General features: G+C 39.7%; 1 protein-coding gene across 1 annotated transcript in view; it reads left to right on the plus strand.

Annotated features, from left to right (window-relative positions):
* The first annotated feature begins 4,270 nt into the window (after window positions 1-4,270).
* The window catches only part of DUSP16 (dual specificity phosphatase 16), a 77,908-nt gene continuing 63,232 nt past the window's right edge, over window positions 4,271-18,946 (plus strand). Inside the window, exons 1-2 of the mRNA XM_045829430.1 lie at window positions 4,271-5,039; window positions 14,131-14,262. The gene's annotated coding sequence lies outside the window, so the exon portion shown is untranslated. The remainder of the gene's footprint in view (window positions 5,040-14,130; window positions 14,263-18,946) is intronic.

Raw genomic sequence — 18,946 nt, forward strand, 5'->3', positions numbered from 1 at the left:
ATTTACATATTTTCCACAGAAAATAGGTAAAGATCAGATATACACTGAAAACAGGGAATGTTACTGCTATGTACCCTTTCTTGGTTATACGTCTCATTTTGACATGGAGGTTTGTCATCTCTGTCCAAGCTGGATTTTATGTCCTTAAACTCCATTATGTCTCTCTTTCCTTCCATTTCTCTAGGGATAAGCATACCTCTGTTTGAATTCAATGACTGAAACACTTAATTCCCATTGGACTTTTAAGCACTCTATTTGGTTCAGTTTCTTCATAAACCTTTAGATGAGGAACACGGGTGAGAGTTGGGAGACCTGTTTCTAATTCCAGTTTAGTCCCTAACTAGCTGTGTATCCTGGGGCAAGCCACTTAAACTCTCTGGACCTTCACTTGCTCTTACGTAAAGTGAGTGGGGTGGTACCAGGTAATGTCTTAGGTATCTTCTAGTTCTTACATTACACAGGTAAAATTTTTCTTCCAGGAAGTTCCTTTGGAGGCAAACTCTTGGAATACTTCCTCTTACTTTGCTGCAAATACGTCCTGCTCTCTTGCAACACAATGTCACCTCTTTGAGGCAGAACTTGCCTCTTTCCAGAACTATGATTCATTTGTATGGTGCCATGAGCCCGAGGACAATAGCAGCAACTACCACCCAAAAAGCACAGCCAAGACTTAAGTGTAAAGTAGGTCACAGTTATTTTGTGGATAGCAAAACCCTTTGAAAATCTGTTGAAAACTAGAGACCTGCTCACAGAAACACACATAAGTATATATGCACAAAATTTTAGGGAGTCCCTAGACCCTCTGAAGCCTATTATGTATTACCTATAGATCCATGAATTCTAGGTTAAGAACATTTGATTTGGGGATATTAAAGGGAACCCTGGAGATAAACCAAATTACCAAAAATATTTCCTTCCTATTGGAAAAGGGTGCTGCTAAATATTTATAGAATATTATTAAAACTTTTAAAAACCAAAATAATCATGCATACATGCTTAAGTCTTTTAGAATAGAATGCAAACTCCTCACCATGCATTACGAGGTTCTACACCATGGTTCCTGCCCACCCTTGTTTTATACTTTTGAGCTCCACTGGCCTCTTTTTTGCCCTGGGAACACACCAACTTTCTCCAACTCATTCTTTCTGCTGGAGAGTCTCCCAGTGATTTGTTTCCTCTGCCCAGATGGCTTCTCTTGTCATATGGGCAGAGGAAACAGTTCAAATGTCCCCTCCTCATGAACGTGTTCGCCAACCACCTTTGTATCTATCCTCAAATTATTTGCTAGGCACAGCGCCAGTTTTCCCCCTGCATAGTCAGTCTTGTCACAGTCCTGGCCATAGTTTTTGTTTATTTGCTCTTTGTCTTCTCTCCCTAGAAGAATGTTAGTTCCAGGAGGGAAGCGGCTTTGCCTCTCTTATTTATATCTGTATTCCCAGAGAGGGGCACGGTGCCTGTACATACTGGGCTTAGGCACTCGATCACCAATTGTTAAATGAATGCTTAAATTTTAGCCAGGGATGGATGAAAACCTTAAGAAGGTCTAAGCACAAAAGATTATGGTGCTCCTCCTCCATTAATTCTAATAACATGTTTTTGTGTCCTACTCCCATATTTAACTCTAACTAAAAACAACACTAAATTAACCATACATTTACATGTACTGAAGTGAATATAGCTTATTTGTAGATTAATGATCTGATTTAAGGCCTTGGAGCCCCTGTTTTGCTGGTGCCCTCAATGGATGCATTTTGTCTGCCTTTGGAGAGCCTAGCACTCACGTGTCCCTTTAAATAGGCTGGAAGCAGTTTTAGGTTAAGCAGGTTTGTCTGTGCCTAGAAAAAACCTTGCAGCAATTTTGATAGTAATTGTGTTCATCTCTAGATCAATTTGGGAAGAATTGACATTATTTACTATATTGCTCCTTCCAACCCATGAATGTAGTAAGTTTCTTTAGTTATTTAGGTCTTCTTTAATTTCTTGCATCAGTGTTTTATAATTTTCAGCATATAGATTCCATACATGGCTCATTAGATTTATATCTAAGTATTTCATAGTCTTTGGAGCAATTGTAAACAGTACTGTGTTTTTAATTTGTTTCCACATGTTTGTTGTTAGCATATGTAGCTCTTTTAGTAGAACAAGGAGAAATGCACTGTTTAGTGAGTTAAACTTGTTCACTGTTAACCTGGAGACTAGTAACTATTTATCCTGATAGTCAAGAACCTCCATAATGTGCCTCTAAATCCCTTAAATTTAACCCAATTCTTAGTCACTCCACACAAATCTCTACTATTAGGTCTACTCATCCCCTCACCTGAATACACCTTATTCATTCCACCTCGTGTCTTTGCTCTGCCATTCCCACCCCCCCCACCCCCCGCCCCCAGAACAGTCCTTCCACTGAGCCATTTTCCCCCAAGTTGAAACTGAACTATACTTCAAGGATGAGGTCAAAGCATTCTTCAGCAGAGGCCTTCCCTGACAAACCCTACATTGCTCCTTTTCTCAGTTAGATTCTTTTAATCAATATTGTATGCCACTCAATCATTCATTTAGTTTTGAATTAGTTTTAATCTCTTTCCTAATTAGATGATATACATCAGAGAGGCTCCCATAATGGCTATCATAGAACCACAATACTTGAAAGGCACTCCAATTTAATTGCTGTATAGATGTAGAAACGGGAGAGAGGTTTCAAGATGTGTCAGAGGAAGGCTGCTGAAGGTGCAGTGCAGCATGTGTCGGGTATTCCACTAATTCTGAGTCTTCCACCCAGGCAAGATCCTTGCTCTCCACCACTAGAACAAGGATTCTCTCTCGTTTCCTTCCTCTCCCCAAATCCCAGGATCTCCAACTAAGCATATTTGAAATGCAGATCCTTTCCAACTACCCCTTCAAAACTTCTAAAACCAGCGGGTCTAGGGTTAGATTTTAAGCGGTTTTTCTAGAGCTCAGATAATCCATGGGAGTTGCAGTAACATTTCCTGGCCACCAGAGGACAGGGAGCAGCGGGGAAGATTGCTTCCCCTTAGCCAAAGCTTTAGAGGTCAAAGGCAGAAGTAGAACGTGGGCTCTCCATCTACGACTTTCAGGCTTTTTTTTTTTTTTTTTTTTTAATACTAATGGGCTCCTTTTCCTCCTCCAGAAGATGGGCCAGAAGTTCCCAAGGGCTTACCCCAATGCTAACCTTAAATGATTAGCAATCATAATGCACTTTAGTTGCAAGACCTAAAGGCAGAAAAGTATGGAGATGTTTTATCTTCCTCACCCACCCCAAACCTGCTTTTCAGTTCTTGAGCCAATTAAAAAAAAATCCCTTAGGGAGGGTCCAAATGGACATTCCACAACAAAGATGTCTTTAGGGGCCAATGTCCCAAATGTAGTACATTGCAAATGGAATATTTTAGGAGCTAGATTATTCCTACACATAAATTCTGGCTCGAGCAGTGCATTCGCAGTGTGCTTTTCCGTCATTAATCACATCTTTGTTATGTGATATCCACGTGAGTACTTCTCAGTAGAAGCAGCTTCATGCTCAAATGCTCAAAGAACACTGGAATAAAGCCCCGATTGTCCTATTCAGTGATTCCAAGTCCTGGTTTGTCACCACCTCAGGTCTCTAGTTTTTCAAAGTGTGTAATGTGTCTCAAAACAAAGGTATTGTAATTAATCCAAATAAAAAATGCACAAAGTGCATAGAGTTAAATCTCAGGGTCTGGCACCTCTCAAGAGGCAGTGAACCTCTGGTCTCATTTAAAGATGATTTTGCACTGCCCGATGTAGTAAACATTTTTAGAGAATTTTTAACTACTCATATCGTTACATTTGTAAATATAAATAAGCATAAGAAAATATAGCTAAGTAAAATAATAAATGTTAGGAACATTCATGTGGAGGGTCTCAACGACAAACATAATAGCTGAATGCCCGAAAACACCAGTGTAATTTTTCTTAAAGTACCTGTAACTTCTCTTTCATAACAGACGGCAGTGCCTTGCATTTTGGATTCGTCAGACTTTTTTAAAGTGACTGTAATTCTCTCAAATCATTGTTTGCGTTTCTTCAAGCTGGTGAGGCCGCTGGAAACAGCCCAAGGAGGAGGAAAAGGGTCTGGGTCTCGGCGCGGGGGAAACCCTTCAGTACCTGTTGGGGCGCAGCGCTGAAGGCGCGCGGCCGGGGCGAGGACCCGGCGGGGAGGGGTCGGGGGCCGGTAGCTCGGGGGCGGAAGGAGGAGGCCGCGCGGCCGCCTCCTCGGGCAGCCCCGGCTCCTCCCAGCGGCGCCAGCGAAACCTGCCTCCGAGTCGCCGAACTGGGGAACGGAACGTGACCCGACCCCTCCCCGCGTGGCCGGAACGGGGCGAGGAGCCGCGCTCCGGGCTCGGGCGGCCCCGGGATGGGCGGGAGGGCGCGCGGCCCCGCCCGGCGCCCACCGCCCTGCCCTCGCCTGTCTCCTCCTTTCCCCCGGGCTCCGCTGAGTTCATTCACTGGGATTGGTTTCAAGTGACGCCATCTCTTTATTTTTAAACCAATGACCTCATCCGCGCTTGAAGTTTCCTGACCAGCGACTCTTTCTCTTTTCCCCCACCCCCCCACTCCACCCCCCCGCCTTTTCCCCTTTTTCTGTGTATCACTGTTTGGGGGGGGGGCTTTGGTCAGTTTTTAAACGATTATTATCACCCCTTCCTCCCCCTTTCACGTTCTCCACGCGGCCCCCCATCTTCACCTCCCCAACTTTTTCACTCCTTTCAACATTGTTTTTTCAAGGCTGACTGGGGGTGGGGGGAGTGAAGAAAATTTGCAAACGTCTCCTTTCTTCCTAAGCCTCCCGCCCCCGCCCACCCCTCAGAGAAGGAGAAGATAATATAGTGAAAAGAAGACGAGGAGAGCGCGACGGGACGGACGGAGCGGGAGCGCAGCCGCCCTCCCGGCTCCGCAGCGGCGCCTCGAAAGTCCGAGAGGCGAGGGGGGACCGAGGGGTGACGCCGTGACAACCTTCGCTTCCCCCACAGGGAGTCGGGAGGTCGGCGGCCCCAAAAGTAAGTGGCCTCGGACCGGCCGCGCGGACAGTGCGGGCGGGAGGGTGCGGGGCTCGGGTCGCCCGCCCGTGCCGGTAGCATGGACGCTCCGCGGCTCGCCTCCACTCCGGACGCCGGGCGCCGCGCTCTCGCCCCGCCGCCTCTGCCTTCCCGGGCGTCCAGGCCACCTTTTCGGAAGGCAGGGTGGGGGCGACCGCGGCCCGTTGCCACACGAAACGTTTGAAGCGGGGGTGTAGGCCTGGCTGGGGGCCGGGCCGAGCGGTAAGGGGGCGGGCGGCTGGGCGCGGGGACTCGGTCCGTGCGGGCCCGGCGGCCGGGTCCCGCCGCGGAGCAGCCCCTGCGGGTAGCCGCGGTGCTTGCGCGGGCGAAACTGCTCAGTTGCAGGCGCGTCTGTTACTCAACACGCCTGCCAAATGGGGCCCCGGCCTGACTGTTCCTATTATCCCAAATTCGCCTTTGGTGTAAGCAGCGAGGCCACCTAGGTGGTGACGGCGTTGCTTTCTTAAACCCAACTAACCTAGCAACAACTCAATTTTTCATACTCGGGGCCCGAGTCATGATCTTGGGGGACCTGGTGCGCCGTGGACTTCTTTATTCACATTAGTCATAAAACGTGAGAAATAATCATAACAATAATAATAAAAAAGCCTTGGGTAGACAGCTGAGGATCTGTTTATCATGTGTGGTTCCATGTAATAAAACACCAGGAAGAAAAATATTTAGGTAAAACTGGGTTTACTCCTAAAACACACACATACACACACCGGTAATTAACGAGAAAATATAAGTGGACCTTAAAATGAATGGATACTGCAAATTCTAAACAGGATTATTAAACGTTGGCTGCAAAGATCGTCAAGTCCTGGGCGTCTCAAATTGTTCGCAGAAAGCACACCTCTAACCAGCCTATGATGGATAAAGTGGGGAGGAAAAACCTGTTGCATAATCTCATTTGCCGTGGGGTTTGCAGTGCCGTCCCCCTTGAATGAAGGGGAAGTGCGTTAAGATGCAGGGTTTTAAAAACTCAAGTTTTTATTTACCCAGTGCTCTGGCTGCCACTTCTGCTTTAAAAGACTGTAAGTAAACACTCTGCTCTTACAAGTGAACCAAACCTATCAAACCTGTTTAGAAAATGAACAGGTATGTTTCTTTTCTTTCTTTTGAGTGAGTGTGTGTGTGTGTGTGTGTGTGTGTGAAATTTACCATCCACGGAAGACCTTATGTCTACTATTTGGGAAACTGAAGGCTGTCAGAAAAATGCCTCTTTATGTCACTCATTTAATGGAGTGCACAGAGGTAACAACTGTTTCCTCAAAGGATTTGTACTCTTGTGAACTTCATCAAGAAAAGAGATTTCTAAAGAAAAGAATTCTTACCAGTTGAGTTACTTTTTAATTATTTACTTTTCCTCGAGAATCATGTGTATTGGTGGACACACAGTTTGGGAGACTGTGATTAATTAATTAACTCTTGTGGAGTTCTAGGTTTAGTGAAGGCAGCAGCCTGGAGAAGTAAATTGAAAAGCTAAAAACTTACAGCTCTGTGTAGTTACTTCAGTCAAAATGTGACTAGGCACGGTGAAGAAAATTTAAAAAGAAAAAAATAAAGTTGTGGAATTTATTGAGTTTGAGGACTATGTGAAAGGTTGCTGTTAAAAATGCTTGGGGGTTGGTTAATATTTAATGTCTTATGTAAAAATTTGAGCTAAATTACACCGGCTCAAAAGTTGATTTTTAGGTAAAATAATTTGTACTTACCAAGGGTCCACATGGAAGAAAAATTTAAAATGAGTTTATTATTAATTCTGCTGGTAATATGGTGACAAGTGTATGGAAAAAAAGTCATTTCAGGCACTATAAACCTACATTCAGATGTAAGATAACTGAGTACCTGTAAAGGAAGGAAAAATAGTCCAGTAAAATTGAGGATGAGGGGGTCTCTTTGGCCAAAAGCTTAATGGTAGTAACTGAAAATGGGGGCAAAAGAGAAGATCCTGTTAACCCAGTCCTTTTGCTTATACATTTGAAACTTATTTGTGGAAGTGAAGCAGAGATGAGATCTGAGGTGGGTGCAGAGTTTAGGCTGGGATCAGAAGGGCTAGGGTTGATGCGTGAATTTGTTTGATGCCGTCCTCTGTAAATGTCTATTCGGAATTAAATTCCATAGAGTTTTTGGTCTGTGGGATTATGTATTGATGAAGCTGACGTACATAGCTGTCCAATATTCATGTTTTTCGACCAGTCATAATATCCTACTAAATATAATTTGCTGGAATTACCAGTGTAATTTATCCTAGAAACCCAACTTTTCCTGGAATATCTTTTAAAAAGTGGAGTTTTCTATGCTGTGTTGTTTGGACTAAAAATTTCCCTGGATGTTTAATGTTTTTTAAAATGCTTTGCAGTCAAGAAAATAGTACTTTAAATTGAAGAAGTAAATGAATATAGGAAGTCTGATTTAGATCAGAATCCCAAGAAAAGGGAGAAAATATATCAGGGGAAACAGAAACCAGATTTTATGACAGATTGAAAAAACTAGTTAAAAGGGCTTCATAGAAAAAAATCACAGTTGATGCTTGATGGGCTTTTAAAAAAATTAACTACATCAAAATTTAAAACCAAAACAGTTATCTACCATCATAAAAGAAAATGTTGCTAACGTTGGCTTAAGTAAAAACACAATTAAGAAATTAAATCTTGGTCAAAGCCACATATGATACAGTCCAAAGCCAGATGTCATTTTCTTCTTGATTTTCTTGTGTTGTAGGTAATTTGATATTTTTGTACATTTCATTAGCCCAGATGATCAAGGGTTGGCTATGTGAAGAGGTGAGGTTCAAAAAAGGTTGCTGGATTTAGAGAAGCAGGCTCAGGCCTTACGAAGATGCCATTCTTATACATAGACTAAGAAAGGGAGTTTGAAATGTAATCAAATAAATGATTGAACTGGATGAAATAGGAGTGGCTCAAAAAGAAGTATATAAGGCAGATTATCAAAGACAGGGACAAAGAAATAATGAAAGCTTGCCAGGGGTATGGTCAGTAAAGAAGGAAATGGGATACATCTTGGCATAAAAGGAAAAAGGCATAAAGGGAAAAAATACCTTCCTATCCGTCAGCAACAAGAAGAAGGTAATGAAACTTCACCTCTTTCTTGATTGAGGTTAGATAGATATCACCAAAAACTCACAAGATTCTTTTATTACATAAAAATTTTAATCTTGGGGGAGGTAGGATGGATAAATTATGAGCATAAGTTATAATTGTATGAGCATGTAAAACTTGAAATTGCCAAAGACATTTAAAATAGAGGGGGGCCCACTACAATTTCAGTTGAGTAATTGGAAAGGAAGGGGTAAGTTATAAAAAGTTGAAACTTATTTATTTCTAAATTAATTACAGATATAAATTAATCAACCCAAAACACTTATTAATGAGTGTTTTTGAGTAAAGACTCATGTACTGAGGTGGATATCAAAAGTTGGGGATCTAGGTTCATGCCTTTAATAAGGACAGAATTATTAGTATTTTAAGGCAGGTATGTATATATGCAAAGATAAAACAATTATCAGACAGCAGGGAAGTGCCAAATTCATGGTGTAAAGGAGAATGAGATTGGAGGATTAGGTGAGGTAATCTTCATAGAGATAATGGAATTTGACCCTGGCTTTTTAAAGTATCATCAACACATGTATGGAGGAAAGGAAGTGGGGAAGGTCAAAGAAGGAGGCCATTCATCCATCTCTTCATTCAGCAGATTTATTTGGATTCTGTATTATGTGCCAGATGCTGTTCTAGGAACCGAGCATAGAGTGGAGAATAACAAATTCTTTACCCTTATGGAACTTACATTCTAGTGGGAGAAGAAGGACAATAACCAAGTAAACATTACGTGGAAAATATGATGTCAAGTGGTGATGTTTTGTGAAGATAATAATGAGCAGGGTCAGGAAATTATAAAAGGCTAGTTCTAGTCCCACTTATTCTGTGACAAACATATTTTGCCTATGATATACTGGTAAATAATGTTAATGATATAACCTAATATTTATTTGCAGACTAAACCAATTTGAAAAGAAGTCTACACATTAACTTCATCTTTAACCAATTTTAAAAAAAGAAACCTACAAAATGTTTTTTAGATTGAAGTATGTAAGCTTTGAGTTTTTAACTCCTCATTAACAATTTATCTACTTTTTTTTTTTGCTGCCATTTGCTAAACTCATTTTTTGCAGTGAGGTTAATATCATTGTTTATAATTTACTTAGGGTTGTGATATATCAAGCTTTATACTTAGATTCTCCATTAGGAACAACGTCCCAATAGTGCTATACAGTAAAACTAAATTCTAAGAACAGTTTGTTTTGATGGGCCTTGTGTGATTGCATAGGAAACAAAAGTTGTATAGACAGTATATGTAAGCTACTTGGCTTTATTACCAGATGGGTAAAATAGGTTAAAGGGTCTCTGGGTCTTGTCTACATGGTATAGAAATAAACAAATAAATTTGGACTATGTTGTGTTCCATGTATTTAATTATGTCCCTTTAAAGATTTGCAGGGGATTTAGTGGTCTCACTGGAAATACTGTCTTAAAATTGGCATTTTTACTCCCTTACAAGTAGTAGAAACCTGAAGCAAAGTGCCAGTTCTGAAATGGGGAAGTCTGGATTCTTCCTGCCAGTATCTGACTGCCAGGTTTTGTTGTTGAGATGATGTCCTTTACAGTGTCAGCTAAAAAGTTCTTGATGACTATTTCTTGTTTTTGGACATATTTATAAAGTACTTTTCAAGCATTCTTGAAGAAATATGTTCCCTTCCCTTCTCCATTATTTCTGCAATTTTAAAGATAAAAAAATTATAGGTGAAATTGAGGTAAAGGATTTATATTAAGTGTATTACTTTGGAAATTTTTTCTGTATGCAATCTAACCAGTTTTCATCGACAGTTCATTCTGATACACTTATGTAAATCTATGGAAAAGAAAATTTTTAGAGGAAGTAGGAAATATTTCAGCATTTGATACTTCAACATTCCTTTGATTTTCTTCTAAACGTAATACTCAATTTAGAGAAGTATTGTAGGTAAGAATACCGGAGTCTGTGGTATGTGTGTGGTAAAAGCTAATGTGACGTGTACTCTTCAAAAATGTTTGAGAAGGATAGTAAAACTCAGATTTGTTTTAGTGTCTGGATGAGAAGTGGGGCAAACTGTGGTTTTCAAGAAAAAGATGTACTGTAGATTGTAATGGTATATGGCAAGGTAATTAATGTTAAAAATCCTCATTCTTCCCTTTGAAATTAATGTGGAAAGATATACAGAGAAATATATGCTACTTATTTGCATTTTATAAATTAAAAAGCCCAAACAACTCATTCTGGGATAGTACCTGGTAGAGTTGTTTTTTGATGAATGTTTGCTGAACAAATTGAATTATTTTTCACAGTTGTTACTTTCTATTGTGGTTCTAGTACCTGTCTAGCTTAAAGCACTGGTTTTTGAGGTTTGAGTTGAAATGCGAAGGGGGGTAGGTTGCTTTACAGACTTAGGCATGTACCTGACTTTTTTGAGCAGTATGCTCACTCTGAAACCTGGACCCTGACCTCCAGATTGCCCGACCCTGTGGCTGACCTGACCTCATTTTTTTTGTAATGGCAGGTGGTTGTTTTGTATCAACTTCTCTTTCTGAGCAGCTGAGCTGTGTCTTCTTCTTGTTACTTCTCAGAATACTGAAGTGTCACAAATATGGCCTATTTTGTAGTGGGTTTCTTTTTTTGCTTTTATTTGTTGTTTGGTTGGGGGAGCGGAGAAACATATTCCTCAGGAAGACAGTTTGTTTTGTGGGGGTTTTTTAAAAGATTTTATTTATTTATTTTTAGAGAGGGGGAGGGAGGGAGAAAGAGAGAAACATCAATGTGTGGTTGTCTCTTATGCACCCGCTAAGGGGACCTGTCTCACAATCCCGGCATGTGCCTTGACTGGGAATCGAACCTGTCACTCTTTGGTTCACAGGCTGGTGCTCAATCCACTGAGCCATACCAGCCAGGGCAGGAAGATAGTTCTTGGTTTTATTTTGTAAGCTGCTCATAACATATTAAGCATGGTATTATTTCTTTTTTCTTCCTAGCTTTTACTAGAAATCTTGTTTTCCTTGAAAGTAAACTGATAAGAATCATGTTTTGATGGTACAAACTAACAGGCTTCGTTGGGGGAGACAGTCAGGAAATTAGAACATGGAGTATATATTAGGTGGTATTTAAGAATTATAACCATAAATTTTTTATCTATATTGTTGATATTGTGAGAATGTTAAAAAAAATATTCATATGTTAAAGGTACATATGGAAGTATTTATAGGTAAAATGAGTGGTCAAGATGGAGGCATAGGTAGACACGGTTAGCCTCCTTGTGCAACCATAGAAAGACTTACAACCAGATCTCAAAACTAATTACACCCAGAACCATCAGAAAATTGAGCTGTATGGAAGTCTAACAACCAAGAGTTCAAAGACACATTCATCCAGATGGGTAGGAGGGGTGGAGTCAGGGAGACAAGCGAAGAGGATGCTTTGTGTGGGGTGGAAAGGTCGTGGTGCTGGTATTGGCAGCAGACCGGTCAGGAGGGATACCTTGGGGGTAAGCGATTCCAGCTCCAGGCCAGACTGCATAGTGCAGGGTTCTAGTACAGGGAACATAGATCCCCATTACCTCTGGCTGTAAAAACCAGTGAGGATTGGGGCGGTGGAAGAAACTGTCAGATTTTTGCTGCTTAAAGGGCCAGCATGGTCTTATACGCAAACCCACTCACTCGGGTATTCACCACCAGGGCAGCAGCTGGAAAGGCACCAGTTGCACATAGGAAGGGGGTGAAGTGACTGGAAATGGAGCAAGTGCTGGGCTAACCTGGGCTAATCGACAGAAGCCAGGTGGCAGTATTTTCCCCTTTCTGAGCCTTCCCCACACAGCCACAAAGCAGTGAAGCAACTGGCAATCCCCTAAGGCTTTGCCCCACACAATTTACAGGTGCCTTTCTACATAGGCCATGCTATTAAGATGGAGTAAAAGCAGCTCTACCTAATACACAGAAAAAAAAACAAACAAACCCACAGGGAGGCTGCCAAATTGAGGAGACAAAGAGACAAAGAAATATGGCCCAAGTGAAAGAACAGAACAAGAACTGAGAACAAGAACCCAGAAAAAGAACTGAGCAAAATGGACATAGCCAACATATTAGATGCAGAGTTCAAAACAGTGGTTTATCAGGATGCTCAGAGAACTTGAGTATAGCTCCCCCCCCCAAAAAAAGAGGAAGAAATGAAGGTTACACTAAATAAAATAAAGAATAATCCACAGGAAACCAACAGAGACGGGAAGGAGGCTGGGATTCTAACCAACAATTCGGAACACAAGGAAGAAATAAACATTTAACCAGAACAAAAAGGAGAAAAAAGAATTAAAAAAAATGAGGCTAGGTTTAGGAACCTCTGGGATATCTCCAAATGTGCCAACATCCAAATCATAGGGATGCCAGAAGGAGAACAGGAAGAGCAAGAAATTGAAAACTTACTTGAAAAAAGAATGAAAGAAAACTTTCCTATCTTCGTGAAGACATACAAGTCCAGGAAACACAGAGAGTCCTAAACAAGTTGGACCCAAAGAGGACCACACCAAGACACATCATAATTAAAATGCCAAATGTTAAAGATAAAGAATCCTTTTTTAAAAAAGATGATTATTTATTTATTTTTAGAGAGGAAGGGAGGGAGAAAGAGAGGGAGAGGAACATTGATGTGCTAGAGATACATCAATCAGTTGACTCTTGCATGTCCCTAACCAGGGACCTGGCCCACAACTCAGGCATGTGCCCTGACTAGGAATTGAACCGGCGACCCCACTGGTTTGCAGGCTGGCACTCACACCACTGAGCCACACCAGCCAGGGCAAAAAGAATCTTAAAAGCCACAAGAGAAAAGCAGAGTTACCTACAAAGTAGCTCCCATAGGACTACCAGTGGATTTCTCAAAAGAAACTTTGCAGGCAAGAAGGGACTGGCAAATATATAATTCAAAGTGATGAAAAGCAAGGACCTACAACTTAGGTTACTCTACCCAGCAAAGCTATCATTTAGCATGGAAGGGCAGATAAAGTGCTTCCTACACAAGGTAAAGCTAAAGGAGTTCATCACCACCCATCACCACCAAGCCATTATTACAGGAAGTGTTAAAGGGACTTATTTAAGAAAAAGATCAAAACCATGAACATTAAAAAGGCAACAAATTCACAACTATCAACAACTGAATCTTTAAAAAAAACAACTAAACAAACAATGAGAACAGGAACAGAATCATAGTCATGGAGATCATTTGAAGGGATATCAGCTGGGAGGGGGAGGGGAAAAATGGGGAAATGGTGCAGGGATTAAGAAGCATAATTGGTAGGAGCAAAATAGACAGGGGGAAGTTAAGAATAGCATAGGAAATGGAGAAGCCAAAGAACTTACATGCACGACCCATGGACATGAACTAATGGGGGGATTGCTGGAGGGAAGGGGGTACCAGGCAGAGGGGGGCAAAGAGGGAAAATTATAACTTTTTATGCTATTACAACTGTAATACATAATTAATAAAACATTTAAAAAATGAAATCATGACTAATATTTATTTTAAAAGTTACAGGGTAAGCACAAACACAAGAAATAAAATAGTATTGGCAAATTTTTTATTATTAAAGCTGGATAATAGGTACATCGGGGTTTGTTACCACTTTCTGTACTTTATATAATTTATAATGTATATAATTTAGAAATAGTTATAATTAGTTAAGTGGTATAGTTAAACTATGCATTAGCAATTATAACTTTAAGGGAAGAAATCTAATACAGTAACCTTATGTGAGTGGATATTTTAGCTAATTGGCTAATGAAAAATCTTCACTTTGCATTTTTTGTAAGTTCTGCTTTTAGTAATATATTTTTAAGAAGGGAGAACTTTGTAAAAATATAGTCATTAGAAATATTTAAAACTCTCTGAGACCTTGTAATAATATACCTGTAGTTGATAAATTGCTTTTTCATATTTTGTCTTTTATCCTCAGAACAAGACATGAGTTATCCATTTTGCAGCTGAGGAAACTAAGGCCTTAGGGAGATTAAGTGATTTATCCGTATCTCAGAGCCAGTAAGAAGTGGTGCTAGAACGGATCCGAGACCTTCTGATTCATTTTCAGGTACCCAATTCTCTTACACGTAAATAATTATAAGTGCTTTTTTTTAAACCTGCAGTTTTCAAAAATTCTGGTGCTTTTAAAAATTATTGAGGATCCCAAAGATGTTTTGTGTTTGTGGACTATGTCTATCAATATGGAGTATGTTAGAAATTAAAACTGAGGAATGTTTAAAAGTGTTCATCCATTTAAAAATAAACTCATTAAAGGTTAATGTAGATAACATACTTTTATGAAAAGTATTTCAAAACAAAAAAATACAGTGAGAAGTATGGTGGTGTTTTTACATTTTGCCATTCTCTTTAATACATTGCTTAATAGAAGACAGATGGATTTTCAGTACTGCTTTTCAGTCTGTTGTGATATGTTGTTTGTTTGAAGTGTATAAAGAAAACCCAGCTATACACAGATACATAGGTGAAAAAAGGTGGATGGAGTATTTCACTATCTCCTCACGTAATTGTGAATATTCTTTGTTACATCAAAACTCAAAAAATGGTAGATTCTTAAAGGTTAGTTGCAGTGTTAACTTTGAAACCGTATCAATGAATTTTTTGTGCTCTATAAGATTAAAAATCTATTGGTTCATTTTGCACTTTGAATGGATCTTTGTGTATATGATTTTATAACATCATACACTGGTCATTTGAAAAATAATGGTGTACTGAGTTTGCAGATTTTTCAAATGTTGATATATTTGCTTATACAAATTACATTAATTAAGATGACCATTAATCTCATCAAAAAAGTCTTTAAGAGTTGGAAAGCAGTCAAGATTTTAGTGTTGAGTTCAAGTTGTCCATAATTCTATTTTTTTCTTAAAAGCTCAAATGTTATCATTGGTAACAGATATTGCCAGTTTTTCCTTGAAGTATCAGGCTCACTTTATTCATTTCGGAGAAAATGTTTGACAAATACCTGAGTCTGAATAAACTATAAGTTGTCTGCCAGTCATTCTCTTAAGCAAAAATTGTATACTATGAAGAAAAAACGTGTAATTTAGCTCACAACTCAATTTTGTACATGCGTTTCCTTAAGGCAGCTATTGCTTTAGGTATGTAGCAGGACAGATTTTTGTGTGTGCTTCCTATTTCACCGCACAGAATGTTAAAAAGAAGTTTTCTAGGGTGAGATTTAATAAAATTAATAACTTTTATCAAAAACATTGAAAGTAAAACTGGCTTTTTAAAAATAATTGATAGACAATGAGGAATATAATTATTACTGGTATAGTTTTGTCCCCCTGATTCATGATAAAGCACTAGCACTTTGTTTATTGCTTTTGTACCATCAGAGCAGATATCAACATGGTTGTTTCAGGATAAATCATGAGATGCAAAAAGTTATTTAATGCTCTGAGTAATTCAGCAGCACTTGTATTTGTCGTCAAGCATTCACATACAAGATGACCTTTTTTGATAATTAGTTGGCATGGATACTAGGATGAAAACAAAACTGGAAGTCCATCCACATCCATGGATTTGTCCACTTATAAAGCAAAAGTACTATCCTTGAGGCAAGATATTAACTTGTAGTTCATGTTAGCAGTAAAATATTTAATTTGATGAGATACTGCATCATTGGTAAGTGGCATTGCTGTGGTTTCCTCTGACTTTTCATTCAGCAGACATTCAGGAGTGTCCACCCTACAAAGCTTTACTAGTTCCTGGACTGTAGTGTGCACTGCTTCAACCAGAGCTGTCTGATAAGTTACCCACTGTGATGCTTCTGTGGCTTTTTCATTTCTAATTTGAAAACAATGTTTTGCTTTTAAAGAGCTTATCACATCAGTGTTTAAAACATTAAATTTATTTATCTTTCAGTAAATTCATTTGATGATAGCAAGAATGAAGATGATAGCAGGTATAATCAAGATTGCTATGCTAGGAAATACAAGTAATAAGAACACACTGAGTAAATTTCTTTAAAAAAAATGCATACTTAAACCTTAAATTTGCTACCTTAGAAAATTCTGAGAAACAAGAATATACAAGCATAGGTTTCATTAGCTGCCAGAGCGATACATTATCACCACACATCGTGTGTCCTTTGGATTCACTGTTGTACACTCATGAGAGAATGAGTGTGAAAAAGGCAAATAACCTCTGTGTATGACTAAAAATAGTGGTGACATGGTGAATCCCCTGGAACGGTCTCGGGAACCTCCAACCAGGAGTCTCTGGACCATACTTTGAAAATGATGATATAAACTAGTACGGTGTCTTAATAGATTTTTAGAGCAGTCTCACATCGACATCTGTGTCAATAAAGTATTGTTTCCATTTTAACTAATTAATGTGCCAGGAAGATGGGAATGTGCTAGTGTGTGGGTGGAGCTGGGTGACCCAGAGACCGTAACCAGTAGAAGGTCATATATCATCAGTGAGTGGTGGGATAAAGGGTAGACAGGGCAGGAGTCGGCAGAAGCACTTTACTATAGCTTAAAAAATGAGCTTTTGCTTTTCCTGTGTTTTTCTTTTTAAACTAAAAAAGGACTGAGTCCACATTTGTGTACAAAATACAGTGTTCCTTAAATGTCAGGGTCAGTCAGCCATTTTTCCCTCGAATGTCAACAGGAGAGAGCTGCTAATGTACTTGAGAGGAGAATGGATGCTCATGGCGGTTGTTTGTCCCTTCCACGTGGGGATGCTGTTGGTCTTTTCCTTTGTGGAAGCTGAGGGATGACAAGACACATGAGGTTAGAAAGAAGACACTGTGAAAGAGGGGGAAGTGGGAGCAGACATTGGTGATGATTGGTGAACAGCTATCGGCAAAGTGGGCTGTGGACGGACAGCAGAGATCAGCACTGAGGGTACAGAGGAAGACGTGGGTAAACTGGGCTCTCCCACGCTCTGGGCACAGCAAGAACGGGGCCCAGGGCAGTGCAGAGATGGGCGAAACAGGAGTCATGGGGATGAACATTATTTGAAATATTTCCATCAAAATGTGGTTGAAATAACTATTTAAATAATGATAGTGGATAGCCCGACTTTTAATGTCTCACCAGTATTTGAATTCTGTGGTTATAGCCACAGGAAAAGAACAACAATGCCATGAGTTAGTTTGTGGGGATGGTAAGTTGCTAAGCTTCGGTTATAAGCATGGATATATGAAAATAATTGACTGAGTCAGGATTAGAGCTATAAATTCAAGATGAAATTTTAACACTTCATTTTATTACTAACAGATAGTTATGACTAAGGAGACAGAAGTGTTTAGTTAAAAAAGATTTATCATTTATCAGTTTGTTATTTATATGGTACTTAATTCCAAAAATGATTTGAGATGCAGAAGCAACTATCAGAGTCAGTAACCAAAAACAAACATGATCTGAATTATGTTTTTTCCCTAATATTTTCTCTGCTGATGACATTTATGTCAATAGGGTCATACAGTTGAGGTACTGTAACTGTAGAGTAATCAAACAGGTCTCTGTCTGCTCTGCAGGAGAAACGTAATCCTGACACTTTTTAGTTGCATGTAGTGTAAACAATATATGTGTATAATGTGAGTGAGATTGGGCAGGAAAATCAGAGCATGCCACAGAAAAAAAAATTTTTTTGTAAATTTCAGGGCTGCTTTCAACTGCAGTTGACAGAAAGCTACCAACAGAGGCTTAAACTATGACCTGCTTGTATATGCAGTTCAGAGCAGTTTTGAGGTGGTCTCATGGTTGGTCCAGCTGCTCAGTCATGTCCCCAGGATCTCTCCCATCTTTGACTCTGCTTTCGTGTGTTCACTCATTGCCTCAGCTTTAGGTATCACATCCCTTCTCAAGGCAAGGAGGAGGCAGGAGACAAATCAAGCGATCCTTCCTCCTGTGCTTGCCTAACAGAGAACAAACCCTTTCTCAAAAGCGTCCATTTGGTTTTCTCCTCAGTATCATTTACTTGAACTGTTTCACAAGACTTCCCCACTCACAGTAGAGACTCGGGAAGTGGTGAATGGCTAAGGGAACAGGATTTCCAGGGTTGGTGTAATGGGCATCATGTGTCATTTCCTGGGCTTACATTGCTTGTTACCCAGGAAAAACTGGAATTCTGTTAGCAAGTTAGAGGGGAAGAAATGTCTGTTGGGTAGCTGGCTATAGACACACAATGTCTATTGTGTGTCTGTCACAAATATGCAGAAAGGGAAGCACGAAAGGTATTAAGTAATTTGTTACCTTTTTTTTTTAGTCTGGAGACCATTTTAAGTGTTCCCTACAAACAAGGCCACATCCATTTTCTTTCTTATTTTGGTGGGAGATTATGCAGACTTGTATCCTGATTAGTTGTAGAGCTAATTTAGAAACAATAAGGTCTCAGTTTTCTCAACTGTTAAATAAGAATATTGTATTAGGTAATCTCTGAGGTGACTTCCAGTTCTAAAACTCTTATCTCGTTTTTTCCTTGTCTTTTGACTATTTTACATTTTATTATCTTTTTTTATTAAAAAGTCGACAGGATTAGAGAGAGGATATGAAAATGTATGGCATTTTTAGGCATCTTTTTAATTTTTATTTATTTTATTCATTTATTTTTAATTTTATGTGCCCCAGGCATGAAACAGCTCTGGCCACCAACACAGGCATCAAGCTAGGGTGAACTAAACACTTGTTTTTTGGTCATCTTGATAGCTGGGTATTACCTTCACTAAAGATCTTGGTGGTATAGAGCAGCGATTTTCAACCAATGTGCTACAAGAA

Source organism: Phyllostomus hastatus, unplaced genomic scaffold (assembly GCF_019186645.2).
Source record: "Phyllostomus hastatus isolate PE091 unplaced genomic scaffold, TTU_PhHast_1.1 phas_scaffold_93, whole genome shotgun sequence".
In the NCBI taxonomy this organism is placed as follows: Eukaryota; Metazoa; Chordata; class Mammalia; order Chiroptera; family Phyllostomidae; genus Phyllostomus; species Phyllostomus hastatus.